Source organism: Mesoplodon bidens (assembly GCF_964165515.1).
Source record: "Mesoplodon bidens genome assembly, contig: HAP1_SCAFFOLD_1440, whole genome shotgun sequence".
NCBI lineage: Eukaryota > Metazoa > Chordata > Mammalia > Artiodactyla > Ziphiidae > Mesoplodon > Mesoplodon bidens.
Window position 1 is genome coordinate 13801 of NW_027671560.1, and position 20536 is coordinate 34336.

A 20536-nucleotide genomic window follows, 5' to 3' on the forward strand; every position below is an offset into this window, starting at 1 on the left:
TATAAAGAGTTGTTAACATTCACTTCCTCTAACAAAAGCCTTTAAAGGTAATACTACTAATTATCTGCCTTGTACCCCAGTCTTTTTTTTAATATGTAACTGTTGAAGTTTTTTAATGTTAATCAATATCATTAAGTTGTCCAAAAAGGAAAATTAATCTGTTACTCCATTGTACATCATATACAAAGGAATCTTCTTGGTATATGATATCTTTCTATTTGACTGAATCTCAATGAATTGAGAGAGTACATGTAAGAATTTTAATATTCAGAGTCTTATTCATAAAAGTGCACTACTGAGTAGATTCAATCACTAGCAACACCTTTAAACTGAAATCAAAAATAGAGCCTCAATTAATGTGAAAACTTTAGTAGCAGAAACACCTGCCTATAAAAACTACACTGTTAGTACACAGGCGAGCTTTAGTATGATAACAGTTTTGTTGGGCTTGAAAAGCACATAATTTTACATTTTTTTCTTATTTGACTTTTTATCATTATGTGGACCATTTAGGTCTAAGGAAACAAGTACAAAAACTGCCTAAAGCCTCCCATTTAATATGTAAGCCATAGTTGTCCGCAAGAGAGAATTTTGTGGTGATCAACAACTCTAGCCAAATCGGCAATAATTTATTTTAGTTGGTAGAGTCTAATCATGTGTACCTAACTATGTTCTTTTAAGTAAAAAGTGTAAAACATTTTTAGTAGTAAGTTTGTCCTGAATTTCCAAGTCAATATTTTTAATCCCTGTTTGAATACTGAATTCATTAGCTATTCACCAAAGGTTTGAGGCATAGATTTTGGGCCTAGTCTGCTTCTAAGATGAGATGTAGCAAACAGTCTAAATTCCAGTTTTAAATATACACGTGCAAACACATATACACATATATTATACAAAGATTTATATACAGACATTCCCCAAATTACAATGGTTCGACTTACCGATTTTTCAACTTTACCATGGTGCGAAAGTGATACTCGTTTAGTAGAAACTATAGTTGGAATTTTTTCACTTTTTCAAAGTATACTTTGAATTTAGAGTAGAAACTATACTTTTCCCAGACTCCTGATATGCAGCATGATGCTCTCTTGTGATGCTGGGCAGCAGCAGCAAGCCACTCCTCCCACTCAGCGACTCGATCACAACTGACACACTTACAACCGTTCTGGTTTTCACCTTCAGTACAGTATTCAATAAAACAAATGAGATATTCAACAGATTATTATAAAATAGGCTTTGTGTTAGATGATTTTGCCCAACTTTAGGCTAATGTGAGTGTTCTGAGCACATTTAAGGTAGACTAGGCTAAACTATGACGGTTGGTAGATTGGGTGTAGTATAAGCATTTACAATTTATGATATTTTCAATTGATGATGGGTTTATCAGGATGCAATGCCATAGTAAGTTAAGGAAGATCTGTATTTTATGTGTATTATATATATTCATTATATTATCCAATTATGTGTATATATGCATATATATGCATGTATATATGTCTGCTTTCATGAACATTTGCCTTCTATTTCAAATATTTGATTATATTTATTTATTTTTATTTTTTTCTTTGGTTATATTTAAAATAGACAAGTTCTTGGAGAAGCATTTGAAGAATCTTTGTTTCCAGAGTCAAGTTTTGCAAAGAAAACTTATTTTTTCACTAGCTGTTTATTTTTCAATAGTTAAAAAAATATTTTTAAATTTTAAAGTGATTCTTTAATATATGAATATGAATATGTATTTACTTCAGGTGCTATATATGTTATTTATACATATGTGTATTTATATATATTTAAATGTTTTTAAACCTGATCTTACTGGGTTATGTCTACTATCCAATTATGTGAGAATAGTGAGATTGTTGCCTTTCAGCTTGGAACATGCTTCTGTTTCATTTGATTATATTTTATCCATTAAGTGCTCTGGCCTTCCATTAGCTCTTTTGCTTTGAGGAATACATTTTATAGTGCATTAGAAATATTCTTCTATTTTTCATGCCATAATTTTCCAGTGTCTCACAAAATCATAATTTGGAATGTTCGGACTTGAATAGTGTTTCAGAATAGAGACTTGTCCCTTTTGGAATCATCAGATCTGTTGGTTAGGTACAGTATTTCTTATTTTTTCTGTTGGGGAAAGGGAGGAAGGAAACTGCAGTATGGAACGTTCCAGTTTTTTTTTTTTTCTTACGCTTATACCAAAAAAATGCACTCTTCTAGTAAAACTAGAAACATGAGAGTGGCAGTTACATAGTTCCAAATTAGGACAACCTAATATACTGTAATTTTTTCAAGTAAAAGAATAACCCAGGTAGTATATACTATTAACTAGATTTTTTAAAACAGCCATTTGTTGCTTAATAATTCTATTCTTTTTCCATTCTTAGTTTCATAACATTTTTACACAAAGGTTTATATTAACAAATGCCATCAGTTGTATTGTTGGTTTCCTCCTGCTTTCTGATTAGTTCTATAATTTAAAAGTGCTTAAAGTCCAGACTTCTCAACTAGAATACATAAGCACAGTAAAAACAGTGTTTTTAAAATTAATTCTGGAATATATTTCTCTTGATGGTAAAGACATATAAGATTACAGATGTGTATGTTTGGATGCTTTATAAATAAAAGTAATATGATTAATCATGTATTAATTTATACTACCAGAAATTCCCTCTAAATCCTTTCTAGGACACAAACATTTATGACATTTCTATATTGTTCTCATTTTATTATCTTAATGAAATATTATATAGGTAGTATTTCATAAAAACATTGCATCAATTGTAATACAAGTTTAGGAATCTTAATTTGGTATGTAAATATACTAACTTCTGTTGAAATTGCTATAGCTTAGGGTCAAAATTAATTTGAAGGTTATTAGTGTTATTATTCTGGTTTTTATTAGCTGCTGTCTCAAATTAATTATAAAGACAAAAATATCCCTGGCTTAGAGTTTCTGCGCTATTAATGACATACCGAGATGTCTCTTGGGTATCGGTAAATGATATATTTTAGAGCATAACTTACGAAATGACTTGCCGATTGGCAGACCACCTTTGACAATAAAATACATTTGATAGTCTACCTTTGCAAATTCATTGTACCACACAAATGTGATCTTGGTAATTGACATATGACTATTAAGCTTCAATCATTCTCCATAATATTCCTATAAGCAATTATTAACAGAATAAAGGGGAGATAACAATTCTATAGTATTTATTCAGATTTTTATTTAAAGTCAAGTATAATCTATATTTCTATAGTGCTTTTTTTATCTAACACCTCACTTAAGTAGAAGGACGTGTTCTAGAGGTTTGTTATCAGCTTTTAAATGAAGTCATCTTTATCTTTTATTTAAAAATACTAAAAACAAGTTTCATGGTCTTTAATTAAATATAAATAGTGGAATTGTCTATGAAACTTTTGAAATGGTCAATCACATAAAAACATAGGGATATCCTTTAAAGCAGGGGTCCCCAACCCCCTGGCTGTGTGAGGAAATGGGCCGCCCAGCAGGAGGTGGGCGGCCAGCGAGCGAGCGAGCGAGCGAGCGAAGTTTCATCTGCTGCTCCCCATGGCTCGCCATCGCTCGCATTACAGCCTGAACCAACTATCCTCCCCCCACCCACCCTGTTGGTGGAAAAATTGTCTTCCACGAAACCGGTCCCTAGCTCCAAAACAGTTGGGGATCACTGCTTTAAAGCCTATGAATTTCTAATATATTTATTTAGGTTGTAGATGCTGAACTTTTTTTACATAATAGCTCATAGGTAACCTTCACTATTAAGTATTTTATGATGCTTAGAATCGGAAACAATACAGAAGTTAACAAATTAAAATTGTTTTTTGTAAAATGTCAAGTGAGAAGAGAAGAATGTTAAATAGTAAATACAGCATATTCACAACTTGGTTTTGAATATCACACACATAGAGAAAAAAGACCCAAAGAAAATGTAAAAATTATTTATCAATGGTTAACTCAAGAAATAAGAGAGTCAGGGTGACCTTTACTTCCTCCCGTTCTCATTCTGTATTTCCAAATTCATTGCACTATGTATGTATTACTTTTAGAACTGTTTAAGAAGAAATGTGCCAGTTTGGATAATTTTTTTTAACATCTAAACATTGCCGAGTATTGTTAAAATGTTCAGTTTTTATGTAGCTTTCTGGAAGATCTAGGTGGCCATAAAAAGCTGAATATATTAGCGGAGGGGGAGTTTTCCCTCATCTTGAAATAATAATGATAAATAATATTTTTAAAGCATTAAATAATTTTCAAAGCATTTTTATGTACATTTTCTCCTCAGACCATCCTAACTCTCTAGAGTTGGTAGAAAAAGGATTCTACGCATTTTGCCCAGGGTGGGGGTTGGAGAGTGGGAATTGAAATTCATGAAGTTTAGCAAATTGCCTATTTAAGCCGTACACAGTTATTAAGTGGCAGGGCCAGAATCCTAACCTGGCCATTCATGCCATGGCCAATCTAGTGCTTTCCTCTATGCTGTAGGAACTGGACATATTTAAGAGGTAAGCACAAAATTGGAAATAGGTCTGAATCTTGCTCTAGTTGCAAATTTGCCTATAGACCTCACTGGAGCCTGAACCAGGAAAATCTATATGAATTTCTTTCTTCAACCCAAAGAAATGGCCATGTTAAATAATTCCTAGGTTTAATTTTAAAAAATCGATACTGTCTGTTTTTGCACCATATTCCAGTTTGTGTATCTTGTGTCTCTAAACTTCTCCAAAGAACCATGCTTCCTACCTAAAGGATTGCATTGCTTAAGAAACAAACATTGACAATTCTGATGCTAACCTGAATTAAATAATATACCAATCATTTATGAGATCCACCTTAGTATTTTTACACTCCTGAAATATCATCTCTATGACCTGCTTTTTAAAATAGTCTGACACCTACCGAGTACTCTTTCACTTCCTACAAGAAATCAAGAAAAAGAAAGCATTTGTGTTTTTAATTTTAGTGAAGGGTTCTTGATTTAAGAATTAGTCATTTAATGTCACTTGAATTTCAAGTGTGCCTCAAGTACTTGAGGTTCTTTCCGTATAACTTCTCCAGAGTTTTCACATATATATCATCATTAATTTCATCTTTCACTTGGGATTAGTACAAGAAAAGTTTTATTTACTACTATTTCTTAGTTTTCTTCATTTCAAATATTCAGTGCCTTGTCAAAAATAATATTATAGTCTTATACTGTTCATTGATAACAGATAATACCAAGAAATTGTGATTCTGGTTTTCAGTTAAAAAAACAAAATGAGAAACTAAGGAAATAATTACTATAACAATGTTTTTCTCCATTTAGCCAATCAGATATTCACATCAGTGAGTGTTAGATTTTGAGACTATGAATCCCAATACTAAATGTTTTATATATTCAGAGAAGTGAAAAATAATTATTATGCTTCCTCTGTGCTAAATACTATTTTAAAACCAGTTGGAATCCCCCCTGACAACAATCCTAAGAGGTAGGTACTGTTTGCACCTATTTTACAGCCTAATTTTACACCTATTTTAGGCACAGAATGATTAAATTATTCATGGTCACACAGCTAGTAAGGCACAGATACAGTATTTAAAATCAAGTCTGTTTTTGTGAGAGTCCACATTCCCAACCCCTGTAATGAAAGCGTGTGACCCCTACTATTTTCCATGTACCCATTTACTTGCTTTGTGGAAAGAAAGGGAGTGAGGGAAGAGGAGGGAAAGGGAGGGAGGGAAAGAGGAAAAGAAGGCGGAATGGAGGGAGGCAGGAGAATTGTCAAAATTCTGCCAGCTTGTTGCTACTGTGTGTTATTTCTTATAATAAGGTTGAAATTAAGGACTTGTAGAGATTTACATAGAAGAAATAATTTTTAATTTCCTTAAGGGAAGTCTCTGGTAATATTATCAGATGGTGACAGCAAGTGAATTTCTGTTTAATTCTATTCATAATTAAAATGCTATAGCAGGCTCATATTTGGAACAAACACAGTTCTGTTAATTCTCATAGTAATAATTCTACATTTCCTTAAATTTGTTATCATGTTTTTCACCCTCAACACTCTTAGCTTATTTAATTTTAGTACCTACTCTTTTTCAAAAGTCCATAAATTGTAGTTAGGCTTAAATCATAGGAAACTTGAAGAAAGTTTAGAGCTTGTAACAGAAGGAAACCACCCCCTTCCCACCCCGAGCCCAGCTCTGTCCATTTCTATCAGAGCTACTCCACCAAGAATGGAGGAATTATTCTAATTGGTCAGATTTAGGACACATTCTATTACGTAGGGTGACTGTATTTGTTTAGAGGTACACAGCAACAGTTCCACATTTCTTCTTGTCCGTTGCCTGGTCCTGTGACAGCAGGTAAGTGGAGTGAAGATCCTCAAAACCTCGACCTCAGTCTCTTGTTTCTGTTCCATTCCGTTCCACCAGGGTGAGCTTAATCCAGCAGAAGAGTGAGCTCTTCTGTGTTTCGCTGGGTGGTTCCATGCAGATGAGTCAAGTTCCATTTTGAGCCTGGAAAATCTTGCATGCTGTCTCATCAACTTCTTCCTCTTCCGAGTGTGTCCTCAGAAAATGGTACCATGCCCCCAGTAAGCCTTCACCACAGCTCCGACTCAGGGCTATTAGGAAGGAATTCCAAATCTCAGACATGTTCTGTATTTTAATCAACAGATAATTTGTACGTATAGTTAACATTTACTCTGGATTAGTCACGTGTTCTTATGCAGTTGGAACCTATTTCTGTCTTCATGTGCTTAAAGCTAGGATGAGTATGGATTTTAATCAAGATAATTTAGAAATTTTATTAAGTGTTTCTTATGTGGCAGGCACTGTTCTAGGTACTGGTGATAGAGTTTTAAACAGAGTGGTTACAATCCACACTCTAAGAAAGGGTACTTAACATGAAAATTCATATAGGAAAGATGTACAGAAATCATACGCAAAAAACAAGAGTCCGTTTAATATGCATGGTTGGCATCTTGGGGATAGAAGAAATCTAACACAAGGAGTTTTACAAGACTGATGATATTATAGTCACTTCAGTTGAACTTTGTTTTATTTAAAACAAGCAACCTTTTTTCAAACCAAGTAAAAAAATTATTGACCGTAATTGTACAACTTTGTAGCTCCTTATTTAGTAAAGAGAGGGTGCTTTGACTTATGATATGAGGCAATTTCAGTATTTTGATAAACTAACCTTCAGCATTTTAGAAACTAAGCTTTTTCATTGATGGAAATTCTAATATTTGCCCATCAGTTTTATTTCATGCCTCCGAAATTAGATTAAATTTTCCAATTTTAAGTGAAAACCTGGCATATTATCTATTGACACTACAGTTCCAAGTTTTATCATAAGAAAAGGTGGGTGAGAGGAATCCCCAGCTCAAAATCCTATCCAAATTTGAATTCTGAAAGTCTTTTTTTGATTGATTAGTAGATGTTGGTATCACATTATTTGCAATGACAGAGGACATTGTCAAGTTGTTATTAGCATTCATTGCAGCACCGGCTTCTGAGAATTCAGTGGGTTTTTTTAAACCACGTTTTCTCCTCTTGACCCATGACTCCAACTCTCAAAATATCTTGACTCATTCATACATCATACATTCAAGAAATAATTACTGATCGCATATACTATTCCAGATACCAAGCTGGTCACTAGGGAGTCAAAATGACTAAGGCACAGGCTTGGCTGTCCAGGAGACCCCAATGTAGTGAACCTTTGCTTCTTACTCTTCAAGTGGCATTGATCCTGTGTAATCAGAAGTAATAGGGAATTAAGTAGCATTCATATTGTAATTAAATGTAGATTGAGCCAGATGATTTTCCAAAATCAGGTTTAATCAGAGATAGGGCAAGAGTGTTCTTTGGGATTTTTCCTTGATGAGCATTGTTAACTATCCTTGAGATGCAATAATAGAAGTCAGTGAGTGATTTATCAATTTGGTTTCCTATGGGAACCAAGATGAAGGACGTTTCCTCCTTTAGTCATTGACTTTCTACAGAGATAGCAAAGGCGCTTCAACTTTCCCAGAAAAGCAATCACCAGTAAACAGCAGTGATGGTAGATGTGGGTTATTTACTACCATGGGGTTGAGAATATTAGTGAGCTGCATTTTGACCACTTGTCAAACATTTTGACATCTTGGAACAGAAAGTGTTATTTAAATATAAAAAGCATTTCCTGTTGAATTGCTGTTAGTCATCCCCATGAGGAAATGACCTATTAAGTAATAGATCGGGAATAAGATTGATTTCTGCTGAAGAGTCCTTAAAGTAGCTACATGTTTCAATTTGTGGGTGTTTTTCAACCATTTGTAAGTTACCACAGTAAAAACCCCATATAAAAAGCTCTCTGAATTTACTTTCCAGCATTCTTTCCTGGGCTTTCTCTCTCTTTCCCCCACCCCTCGCTCTCTCTCAGATCAGAAGAAGAGCAATGGGTCTCAAGCTTTAGCTAGAATCAGAAGGCTTGTCAAAACAATGATTTCCGGAGCCTCAGCTGGGAATTTGCATTTCTAACAAGTTTCTAGGAGAAGCTTCTGCTGCTGTGACATATTTGATGAACCACTGCTCAAGTAAAAGGAATGGGAATTTAGGAAGTAGAAAGATGGAGAGCTATGAAAAGCTGAAGTCAGCTTCTGATCTTCTTCACCAAGCTGCCCAAGCTATTGGGAAGATAATCACTACTGCCCCAGGGAAGCGTATTGAAAGTCACACCGATTAGAATGGGCATCATCAGAAAATCTACAAGCAACAAATGCTGGAGAGGGTGTGGAGAAAAGGGAACCCTCTTGCACTGTTGGTGGGAATGTAAATTGATACAGCCACTATGGAGAACAGTATGGAGGTTCCTTAGAAAACTAAAAATAGAATTACCATATGACCCAGCAATCCCACTACTGGCACATACCCAGAGAAAACCATAATTCAAAAAGACACATGCACCCCAATGTTCATTGCAGCACTATTTACAATAGCCAGGTCATGGAAGCAACCTAAATGCCCACTGACAGACAAATGGATAAAAAAGACGTAGTACGTACATAAAATGGAATGAACTTGGGTCATTTGTAGAGACGTGGATGGACCTAGATACTGTCATACAGAGTGAAGTAAGTCAGAAAGAGAAAAACAAATATCGTATATTAACACATATATGTAGAATCTAGAAAAACGGTACAGATGAACCGGTTTGCAAGGCAGAAATAGAGACGTAGATGTAGAGAAGAAACGTATGGACACCACGGGGGGAAAGCGGGGCAAGGGTGGTGGTGGTGGGATGAATTGGGAGATTGGGGTTGACATGTATACACTAATATGTATAAAATAGATAACTAATAAGAACTTGCTGTATAAATTAATAAATTTAATTTAATTTAAAAAGTAGGGCTTCCCTGGTGGCGCAGTGGTTGAGAGTCCGCCTGCCGATGCAGGGGACACGGGTTCGTGCCCCTATCCCGGAAGATCCCACATGCCGCGCAGCGGCTGGGCCCGCGGGCCATGGCCGTGGAGCCTGTGTGTCCGGAGCCTGTGCTCCGCAGCGGGAGAGGCCACAGCAGTGAGAGGCCCGCGTACAGCAAAAAAAAAAAAAAAAAAAAAAAAAGTAATTGGCCCTCCTCTGAGTAAGTGATTGCCCGAGGGCATCATGTTGAACACTCTCGACTGTCCTCTTAAGCCCAGGTTTGCAGTGAATGAGCCATTTAACCTCTCTTTACCCCAGTCTTTCTAGATTACAAACAGTAACGGTAATTTCCCTTCCCTCTTGTTAAAAAACAAGACAAAACAAAAAATACGCAAATCCTGATGGTGCTTTCCCTTTGTGGAAAATTCTTTGGATTTATCCATCTATTACTCTGATGTAGTAAAGAAGAAATATAGCAAAATTTCTCTCTGTCCATAAAGATTTTAGGCTTTTAAGCTTAACTCTTTAGCAAAAACTATCAAATGCCTATTCTCCACTGCCTGGGGCTAGACAGTTCCTTGATTCTGTCTAAGAGGTGGGGAGCCACAAGGGAACAAGTACTTAAAGAGACTCTAAAAAGCCCTATCTTTTCTGCACCCGCTTCGCCACCACCAGCTCTCCAGTTTATCCACTGCTCTTCTCACTCTTTCCACACCAGGAACACCAGCCTCTTAGTTTGTACTTTCAACACTCAACGTTCTCCCATCCAAAGGCCCTTGCATTTACGATTTCATCTTCTGGAAATGTTCTAGAAAAGTAATCCATACACATATAAATAGAATATGATACTAGAGGTTATGATAATAGATAGGATATGACTACCTTCAAGTCTCTGGTCAAATGTCACCACATCAGTGAGACCTTGATCATCCTATAAAAAACAGCTGTTGTGCATCCCCATGCAGGTGCACACATTAACCTACACATGCTCCATTCCATCTCTGATATAGTTTTCTCCATATGTTTGTTCCCGTCTGCCAAACAATATATCAATATTTTGGTATTGGTTTATTTTCGGTCTCTTCCCTAGGTAGAATGCGAATTCCGTGCAGGTAGAGTCATGATTTTTTCACTGCAGAACCTACAACAATCATTGGCACATAAGAGTCACTCAGTAAATATTTCTAGGGTGAAAAAAAGAAAGGTGATATATCCTTACCTTAGATTATCCACTGCACATTTTGGTATCCTTTGCATTACTTGCTCAAATGATCTTACACTCCAGCCATACGTACCTATTGGCAGTTCTTTAGGCCCACCATTGCTCTGTATGCCCTCGTGTCTTTTTTTTAATTTAATTTTATTTTTTTAACATCTTTATTGGAGTCTAATTGCTTTACAATGGTGTGTTAGTTTCTGCTTTATAACAAAGTGAATCAGCTATACATGTACATATATCCCCATATCTCGTCCCTCTTGCGTCTCCCTCCCACCCTCCCTATCCCACGCCTCTAGGTGGTCACAGGACATATATACACTCACTACCAAATGTGAAATAGATAGCTAGTGGGAAGCAGCCACGTAGCACAGGGAGATCAGCTCTGTGGTTTGTGCCCTCTTGCTTTTTAAATCTTGCTGTAGCCTCTGCCTAGAATGTTCACTTCTGAAACTTTTTTGTTGTCTTTCACACTTCTACATTTCCTTCAAAACACAAATCAGGTGTCCTGTTCTTCAAAAATATTTCATGATGAACTCATTCTTTCTCTGTGTCCTCCTTCCCACCCTGGCACCCTGTCCTGGCACTTATCTACTCATTATGTTATACTATTCTGTCCAGTTGAAACTCCTCCCAGCTTTACCAGAGACCACTTGAAAGCAGGGACTGCTTCTGACGTCAAAAGCACAATGCCCCAATGCCTGGCATATGACAGCTACTCATAAATGATCAATAAATGAACAACAACCCACCTTATTCTTTTTTCTTATCGTAAGAAGCTACTCTTCATTGCTTTAAACTTCTAAAATTGCCCTGAGGGATATAATAGTAATGAGTGTTCCTGAAAATCAAGAGAATGGACACTTATGATAAGTAGCTTGAAGATTAGCCAAGTGAAAACTGGAATAGCTCTCAAGGAAGAGGAGTGAGGCATTCAGGCTCCTTTAGGAGTAGCAAGTAGCAGTGATGCTGGTGTTCACACTGCCATGAAGAAAACCACTGCCATGTGAAGCTCCTAACACAAGTAAATATGTAGTATCTCTGAGGTATGTGATAGTATGTGAGAGTAGATCATGACAGAACTCTTCAGCAACCTTGTTTCTGGATTTTACCTCATCCAGCATCACTTGGTGTATGTTGAGGTAATGCACAAATTTTACTAGGTAATTAGTCTAGGACTTATTCCTCTAGGGTAGAAAGATGCTATCTTACTCCAATCATGTTGCTATAACAAAATACCACCAACTGGGTAGATTATAACAACAGCAATTATTGCTCACAGTTCTGGAGGCTGGGAAGTCCAAGACAGAGGTGCTAGCTTGTTTGCCTTCTGACACCAGGAGGAAAGTGGAACGTAGTCATGTATGTCCCTGCAGGTATTTGTAGGTTGTCTTCCACCCTGAGATTTCTCTGCTGCCTCCCCTCCCCTAAACAAGTGTCAGAGAGGATTGGAGCTCTATCTTCACAGCGCTTGCTGACTTTTCAAGAGAAACATTGTACAGATAGACCCACAGACATACTGAAATAGATATCCGCAGCTCTGTTGGATGTGTAGTATTTAGCTTCTTCGGTCTGTGTGTGAAACACTCCTAACATGCTTCCCCTCCTCCAGTGCCCACAGGGCCACCGGATTTCAGCCTGTTTTCTCTGTTCTGTTAAACACACCTCTTTTTCTAGCAGCTGAATGGGAAGGAGGATCCCCCTTTCAGTTGTCATCTTCCTCGAAACTGTTCACTCTAAATGAATTCTCACATTTCCCTTCTGAATCTATCTACCATCTCCCTCGATGTCCAAACTCCTCCTGATAGACAAATTTATTGAGCGCTTAAATGTATACCAGTTACCGTTTGTCAGTGGCATTTAACCCTCACAAATATTATCCACATTACACAGTTAAATATTGAGGCTTAGAGAAAGTAAGCAACTTGCCAAAAGTTGCAAACTTAACAAGTGACATGTCCAGGATTCAGGCACAAAATATTTGAGCCCAGAGGCCATGCTCTTAACCATGAAGTGAAACCCTCTAAACAGGAAGAAGTTAACACCTGTTCAAGGGAAATGGAGGGTCCATGCTAGCTCCCTTATTTATACCAGCTGCCCGAGGGGAAAGTTTAACAGAAAAGTGTTCCCATTTAATTTTTCTGTTTCTTTAACCATTGAATTAAACAATAACACATCCTCCTTAAATGCAATCTCTCTTTGATTCAAGCTTTCTGATTATTTCAGAAACTTCAGTGAATAGTTTATATCTTCATAATTTTTTTCTTTAATTTCAGAACTTTGTGAGAAGGATAATGCTATTTTCTTTTAAGTGATTAGATAATTTTGTAATTTTCTATGCTAAAAAGTATACTTATACTATAGTATATATAAATTCTATGTATTTAGTGTGTACTTTTGTTAAAGCATTGTAAAATAACAACTGAATTGTACTCCAATAAATACATCATTTTCCTCAACATTGACTTAATGTGCACTATAGTTCATATTTTTTTCTGATTAGTTCAGAATTAGAGAATTACCATTTTGAGACTGGTTTTTACTAACTCTAACTTCCATGTTCCTAATTTCCATGTTCCTAATGAATAAACTAAGCTTTATTTATCCTTAATATTTTCTGACCTCTTCACTTCAATTGGAAATCTGGATTGTTTCAAATGATTCCCCTACCATCTCCACCACAAATTTAGCTTTCTCTTTCTCTAGTATAAGAAGAGCCAGCCTGCTTCTTACATTTAGGCCACTTTCTGATTATTATTCTATAATCTCTGTATTCCCCTAATTTTAACTTACTGTTAGGAAGTAAAGTTGGCCCTCTCTCTATTCAAACCACTCCTGTATCCTCCAGAACCAGCGCCTACTTCTACTTTCCTGAATGAGGTCAACTACACTTCACCAAGCTTAATGTTTTTTAATTTTAACTAATTAATTTTTTAAAAATTAATTTTATTGAAGTATAGTTGATTTACAGTGTGTTAGTTTTAGGTGTACAGCAAAGTGATTCAGTTATACATATCCATATATCTATTCTTTTTCAGATTCTTTGCTCATATAGGTTCTCATAGACCAAGCTTACCAATTTTATAGTTTCATTGCCTGTCTTCATCTATGCCATGACCTCATTTCTCATTCACATCTCAAAATTAAACTTTCAGAACTCCATTGCAACAACGATCAGTGGTCTAATGAACTTGTATAAGATGACCAGAAGTTGAAGTATTGTAAGCATTAGTAATATAAAAGTCCAACTTCTGTCTGTTCTGCAAATGAATATATGTTTAATCCTAAATATATGTTTAGTACTAAAAGTTTCACCATGGTAGTGTGAGTCTTTCCAAAATTTATTACATTCCTATTATATGCCAAGCACTGACTTACTCTTTGATTTCATTTTCCCCCCAATTTTGTTTTCCAAACACAGAATGACAACTTGGTGAAAAAAAACCCTGCGGTATATACCAAATACCAAGATGTGCATCCTCTGCCCATCCTCATTTCTGTATTCCCACTCATCCCATCGTAATTAGATTCTGCCACTTTTCTCCTGAGCCCTATAATAGTCTCATGTCTACTCACTTCCCATCTCTTCCCCATCTTTTAATCTCAAATACAGTTCATACATACAGAACGTCACCTGAATGATGTTCATAACTGATGGCTGCTTGCTTTCTTAAGAATGCTTAAAAGATGCAGTGTTGGAAGAGAAAGCTGTCACCACCTGCTGACTTGTGCCCAAAGTCTCAGAGGCTGAAACTTCTGCTTTCATAAATGGGGAGGTCCAGCACAGAAGTGAATTGAAGAAGTGCCACAAAAGAGCTTATGAGCCTTTTAAAGACTTCCCAGGAGATATACACACACACATACATGTACACAAGATGTTCAGTGTGATTTCAGAGAAATTCTCAGAGACCTCATATGTCTCGAACACTGGGTAAGACCTCTGCTTCCAGACATTCTAAAATTTACTCTTGAATAATGCAACCCAGAGAGTGGAGTACTTGGACCAAATTATTTATATCCCTTATAGTATTATTTCTGGCAAATTACCCCATCCGCTTTTGGCTTGCATAACACACAATTACAAGAACTTCTTTTCTATCTATTGGTAGAGGTCCTCTTCCATCACATCCTGTATACAAAGACTATATAAGTGCACATAATGTCTTACATATTATTTCATAGGGTTAACCGATACTTGGTGTCCAATGTAGAATAACATGGACTATGGGCTAACAGTGTTCTATAAAGAATAAAGTAGTTCTTTGTAAACTAGACTGTTTATATATTTCATACACACGCTTTGTTTCCCAGTTATTCTCTCTTATCACTTAATAAATTCTTTTGATGTCTTTTCTATATCATTTGTACTAAAGTGAAACAAAGCAAGATGTTTTTGATTGCTCCATACCTGGACAAAAGTGTTAGAATGGAAGCCTAGAGGCTGCTATGGTGGTAGCAGTCATAATGAAAATGAGAGAACCCCTAAATGGATGTGGTTTTCCTGCTTCAATTACCTGGAGATTGTTTTCCAGTGCTGACACCAGGATGTTCTGCATTTTGCTTTAGTGAAAGGAATGAGTGTTTCCTCTACAGTTTTAATTATAATTTTGTTTCCTCTAAAATGGCTATGTAATTTCATTGACCATTGAGTTAATACAAAGTGAACTCCTTGGCCTGGCCCTCCAGGCACTCCAACTGTTCTAACCTATCCCTGCTGCTCCATCACCTCCCCTTCTCCTACACATGGGCCTGTGCTGCCATCAAACTGCACAAACCTCTCTTCTCTCAAGTGCTGGGGAGTTTTCTAATCTCTGTGTCACTTTTCATTCTGCTGATTATGTCAGGAATCGGATTTTCTTAGATGCGATGCATACTAAATCTACTTTACACGTATAACATGCTTATATAGTTAGTAAATTTGACAAAAAATTATTAAATGATACCTAATGATGACTACATTATAAAATCATATATATATGCTTTTTCATATATATTCATGTCTTTCAACACTAACCTCACCCTCTCCATTCTCATAATACTTAAAATATGCTTGCTTTATGTTGTCCAGGCCATTGCATGTGGTGCTCTCTTTGCCTGGACTTCTCTCCTTCCTCCGTTCTTCTACTTGCTACCACTTCCCCATGTAATGACCCGATTTGGAGAAGACTTGTTTCTGCTTCTCTTATGGGTTCCCTTAGTACCCTATTCTAAGTTCTATTAATTCAGACTGCATTGTAACTCCCTGTTCATTGTCTTACTTGCTCATTGTGTCCCCAATGCCTATACAGCACCTAACGTTTGGAAAGTACTCAAATAAATGAAAGTTGGTGACATTGAAATACATGTATAACTGGTTTAGAAGAGTTAAATGATCATTGTTATTGAAAGTCATAAAGATACTTACGCCTTTGAGCCAGTAATCCAGGAGTCAAAAATTCAAATGCTTTCAGGGTCAAGCAGGTAATCTAAATGTACAATGTTGGCCTGGGGGAAGGCAATGGGAATACAGGTTACTGTACTTGCCTCACCTAAACACATTCAGATTTACACTTTTATAAATACTGTCGATACAAGCCAAACAAACCATAACCCCTGTCTCATTCAAAGAAACAATTCTGTAGAGGAAAAAAATATTCATAATAATATTATTTGTGAATCTATCTGTAATAAGGAAAAAAATGAAGACAAATAGCTAGTAATAGGAAGCGGATTAAATTAAATATAGATTGTATCCATTAAATATCATGTATTCTTTAACATTAAAATAATCCCCCAATTGTAATATATGAAAAATGCTTTCGTTATTGGAAATGGTGAAGGAATAACACAAAACTCTGTGTTTGCTGTAATTGCAACCATGTAAAAATATACATCCTTGTTAAAAAAAAAAAAGGATTATGCAAAATGAAGATAACTATGTTAGGGTGCTCAAAATAGAAATGATTTTTGTAAAGTTCAGCATTTAATAATGCCGTCATTTTTCCAATCCTAGTCTCTGGAGAAAGCTTTGGCAATATCTCTTGGAGTCTTAGAAGATGATACCTAGCAAGCAGAACCAGGTTACTTTGGGTAAAAGCTGAAGAATATGAATTGTGGGCTGAGCTACAAATAACATTGTCATAGCAACCTCCAAAGATTTCATAGAAAAGGCATGACTTGGATTTCTCTTTTTTTTTTTAAGGAAAATGACTAACAAGATCCCTTTTAAAACAGTTCCGATATAGTGCGGGATAAGATACAATAAGTTTGATAAAGAGTTTTGTTGAGAAATTGGGATAACCTGGCAGAACCTTGAGATCAGAAGTGAGACTCCCTAGTGTAGCCTTAGCACATTGTTTTGTGTATTGATTAGTTTTCAGTGACGTAACACTTATGTGATGCCAATCTGCCTTCCCTGCAGATAATATTTATTTAATAATAAAATATTAAGAACAATATAATAATTCTATAATGATAATAATGGTTATTGTTAGTAAAAAAAGTTCAATTTTCCTTGTTAAGAGACATTTAATATATTTCTCTGATTCTTTATAAAGGCTTGATTATCTGTTCTCAGGGTTCTTCTGTGATACTATATATAACCTCCTGGAAACAGAGGACTGTGGAAATACTGATAGTATCAACGGAAATCCTTGTAACTTCTCTGGAAAGGGCGTATTCCATCAGTCTCATTGCCTCATTTGTTAAGCTGAATCGCCATCCTCAGTGACAGATCTTTTCAGTGTCCAAACTTCCTGCAAGGATTTATGTATTAACCCCATTCTGTTTGAGTTTAGATCAGGGGTGTCCCTTAGGTTATTTTAGGAACCCAGGTTTCCTGTAGTTTGCAAAAGCTGGCCCAGCCCACTGGCAGAAAATCTGCTTCTGATAGCATAGTCCTGTGGTAACAACTTTGGTATCTTGCACAGATAAGCAGCCTTGATATAGGTCCATGTGGTTAAGGAGGAAGACATTGTCAGTAATTCCTTTTACGGGGGAAATTCTAGTTAGCAATTTTTTTCCAGTTCGAAGTAAACATGTAAATCGGGGCTTATCATAAATAGCAATATATCCAAAGTATCATTCTCAGACTACACACAAATTTTTGACTCTAGCTTTCTGTGTAACGTTAGAAAAACAAACAAACAAAAAAGCATAGTCAGATCACCTGTTACCTCAAAATAAGGAGCTGTGTGGCAGCATCGGGAAGCATAATGAGTGAAGCCAGAATTAACAAGCAGCAGGGCTGAGTGTGGAACCCCTGCAGTTCAGGCCTGACCATTGAAACTGGCACCTGATTGCCCTTACAAGTACTACCTGTTCACTCAGTTCTTGAAACAATCAAATGTATACCGTAAATATCATGGTTCTGCTAACACCTTTTGTGTGTTTTCTGAAGCCACTGGTAGAACTAACCTTTTTAACCATCTGCTGAGGACAGAAGTCACGTTATAAGTCAAGTGGAACTTTGAGTTCGATTTCCATTTCTAAACATTTGACCGCAAAATTAAACCTCTTAAAGAAGATTCTTAAAGAAGAATTCAGTCTTCTGGGTAAGTGGGATCTGTCCACTCGTTCATTCAACAGTTACTGAGCTGCTGCTTCATGTAGAATGTACAAGTGGGTTAAAAGATGTTTGAGGAGATTACTGTCTCGTTAGCCATCCAACTAATCATCTCTCATGCTGAAGTTTTGAATCAGAAAAAAAAAAGAGTTGAACCAATGTTTGTTAAATTTTGCACACAAATAGCCCTAGGGAGCACAGAAGGGAAGATTTTTTCCATTGAAAAAATGTATGACTTTTCTGAATAAATTAATATGTATCTTAATCATCTATGTTTCAAATGAGGAAAGGATTAATTTAACAGAATCATTCTGTAAAACCCCTACTGCTTTGAATCCTATGAGAACTTGTTGCTAATTTGAGGCTTTCAAATTTAAAGTCATAAGATAAGTTGAGCAGTCAATAACCTTGAAATTTAGGAAAGTGACTGACATGGACTAGCCAGAACGTTTTTTGCAGTAATTTGATTTATAACTCTGCCCTAATCACTCTTAAAAATCAGCTAGACAGTAAAAAGTTCTCTACCTTCAAACCTCTTGATGCAGTTTTGCAGATTAATCTGAATGGGTTGAAAATTTGATGAAAGGATGGAGAGCATCTCAATTTAGTTTTTCTGGATAGCCACACACAAAAGAATGAGACTAGACCACTATCTTATACCATACATAGATATCAACTCAAAATGGATTAGAGACTCCAATGTAAGATCTGAAACAATAAAACTCCTAGAAGAAAACATAGGCAGTATTCGCTTTGACTTTGGTTTTAGCAATATCTTTCTGCATATGCCTCCTCAGGCAAGGAGACAAAAGCGTAACTAAACAAATGGGACTATTATCAAACTAAAAAGCTTCTGTACAACAAAGGAAACATCAACAAAATGAAAACCTACCAAATGGGAGAAGATATTTGCAAATCATGTATCTAATATCCAAAATAGATAAAGAATTCAAGCAACTCAACAACAAAAAAGCTAACAATCCAATTAAAAAACGAGCAGAGAAACTGAATAGATATTTTTCCAAAGAAGGTATATAGATGGCCAACAAGCATGTGAAAAATGTTCAACATCACTAATTATCAGGGAAATGTAAATCAAAACCACAGGGAGATATCACTTCACACCCATTAGAATGGCTATTATCAAAAAGACAAGAAATAAGTGCTGGAGAGGAAGTGAAGAAAAGGGAACCCTTGTGCACTTTTGGTGGGAATGTAAATTAGTGCAGCCACTATGGTAAATCACATGGAGATTCCTCAAAAAATTAAGACTAGAACTATCATATGATGTAGCTATTCCACTTGTGGGTGTTTATCCAAGGAATACAAAAACACTAATCTGAAAAGATATATGCACCCCTGTGTTCATCACAGCATTATTTAGAATAGACAAGATGTGGAGACAACCTAAATGTTCACTGATGGATGAATGGATAAAGAAGATACACACACACTTACAATGGAAGAATAGCCATAAAAAGATGAAATCTTGGCATTTGGGACAACATGGCTGGACCTTGTGGGTATTATGTTAAGTGAAATAAACCAGATGGAGAAAGACCAATCCCATATGATTTAACTCATATGTGGCATATAAAAACAAGCAAAACAAAATGAATGAAGAAACCAAACTGAAACAAATAGATACAGAGAACAGAGTAGTGGTTAGCAGAGGAGAAGGGGGTGGAGGGAGGGCAAGATGGGTAAAGGGGGTCAACAATATGATGACAGTTGACAACTAACCTTTTGGTGGTGAGCACACTGTAGTTTATATAAATGTCAAAATATAATATTATACACCTGAACCTTATGTGTGATAAACCCATGAAACTATAAATAAATAAAAATTTAATAAATAAATTTACTTTCATTAACTTATGAAACAGCAACATACTTTGCCCAATTTACTTAGCTTCAGAATTTTCATTTGTACAGTTTGAACCAGAAGAAGTACCTTTTTATTGGTTTATTTTTTTTTCTAAAATTCTAAGACTAAATTGTTATTACAATGTCTTCACAAAATTATTAATAGAATGCCTTCATAATTATCTCACGTAAATATTTAGATAAATAGCTATGTAATAGCTGAATTTTCTCAAACTGTTAAAATATTATTTCTAAAGGTATATTTCAGGTTAAGAAGGATTAAGCTGCAGAGATATAATGTTTAATGATATTTCTCAAGTGATAAGAACTTACTGTCAGAAGCATGTAATGTATTAGTACCCTCATTATGGAGTTCAGATTCTCTCTTCAGCAGAAAATGCTCAGGGCATATGTGAGTGATGATAATTTTTTTTTCTATGCCTATATTCCTATAGCATTTCTTATCATGATGTCATTGGGTAACTGCATTTAAAG

At 35.9% G+C, this 20536-nt stretch overlaps 1 long non-coding RNA gene across 1 annotated transcript; it reads left to right on the plus strand.

The window, feature by feature from the left end:
• The first annotated feature begins 13783 nt into the window (after nt 1-13783).
• Nucleotides 13784-15971, plus strand: LOC308611256. Its single transcript, XR_014014810.1, has 2 exons — nt 13784-13853; nt 15701-15971. It is a non-coding gene; the product is annotated as an uncharacterized lncRNA (long non-coding RNA).
• The last annotated feature ends 4565 nt before the right edge of the window (nt 15972-20536 follow it).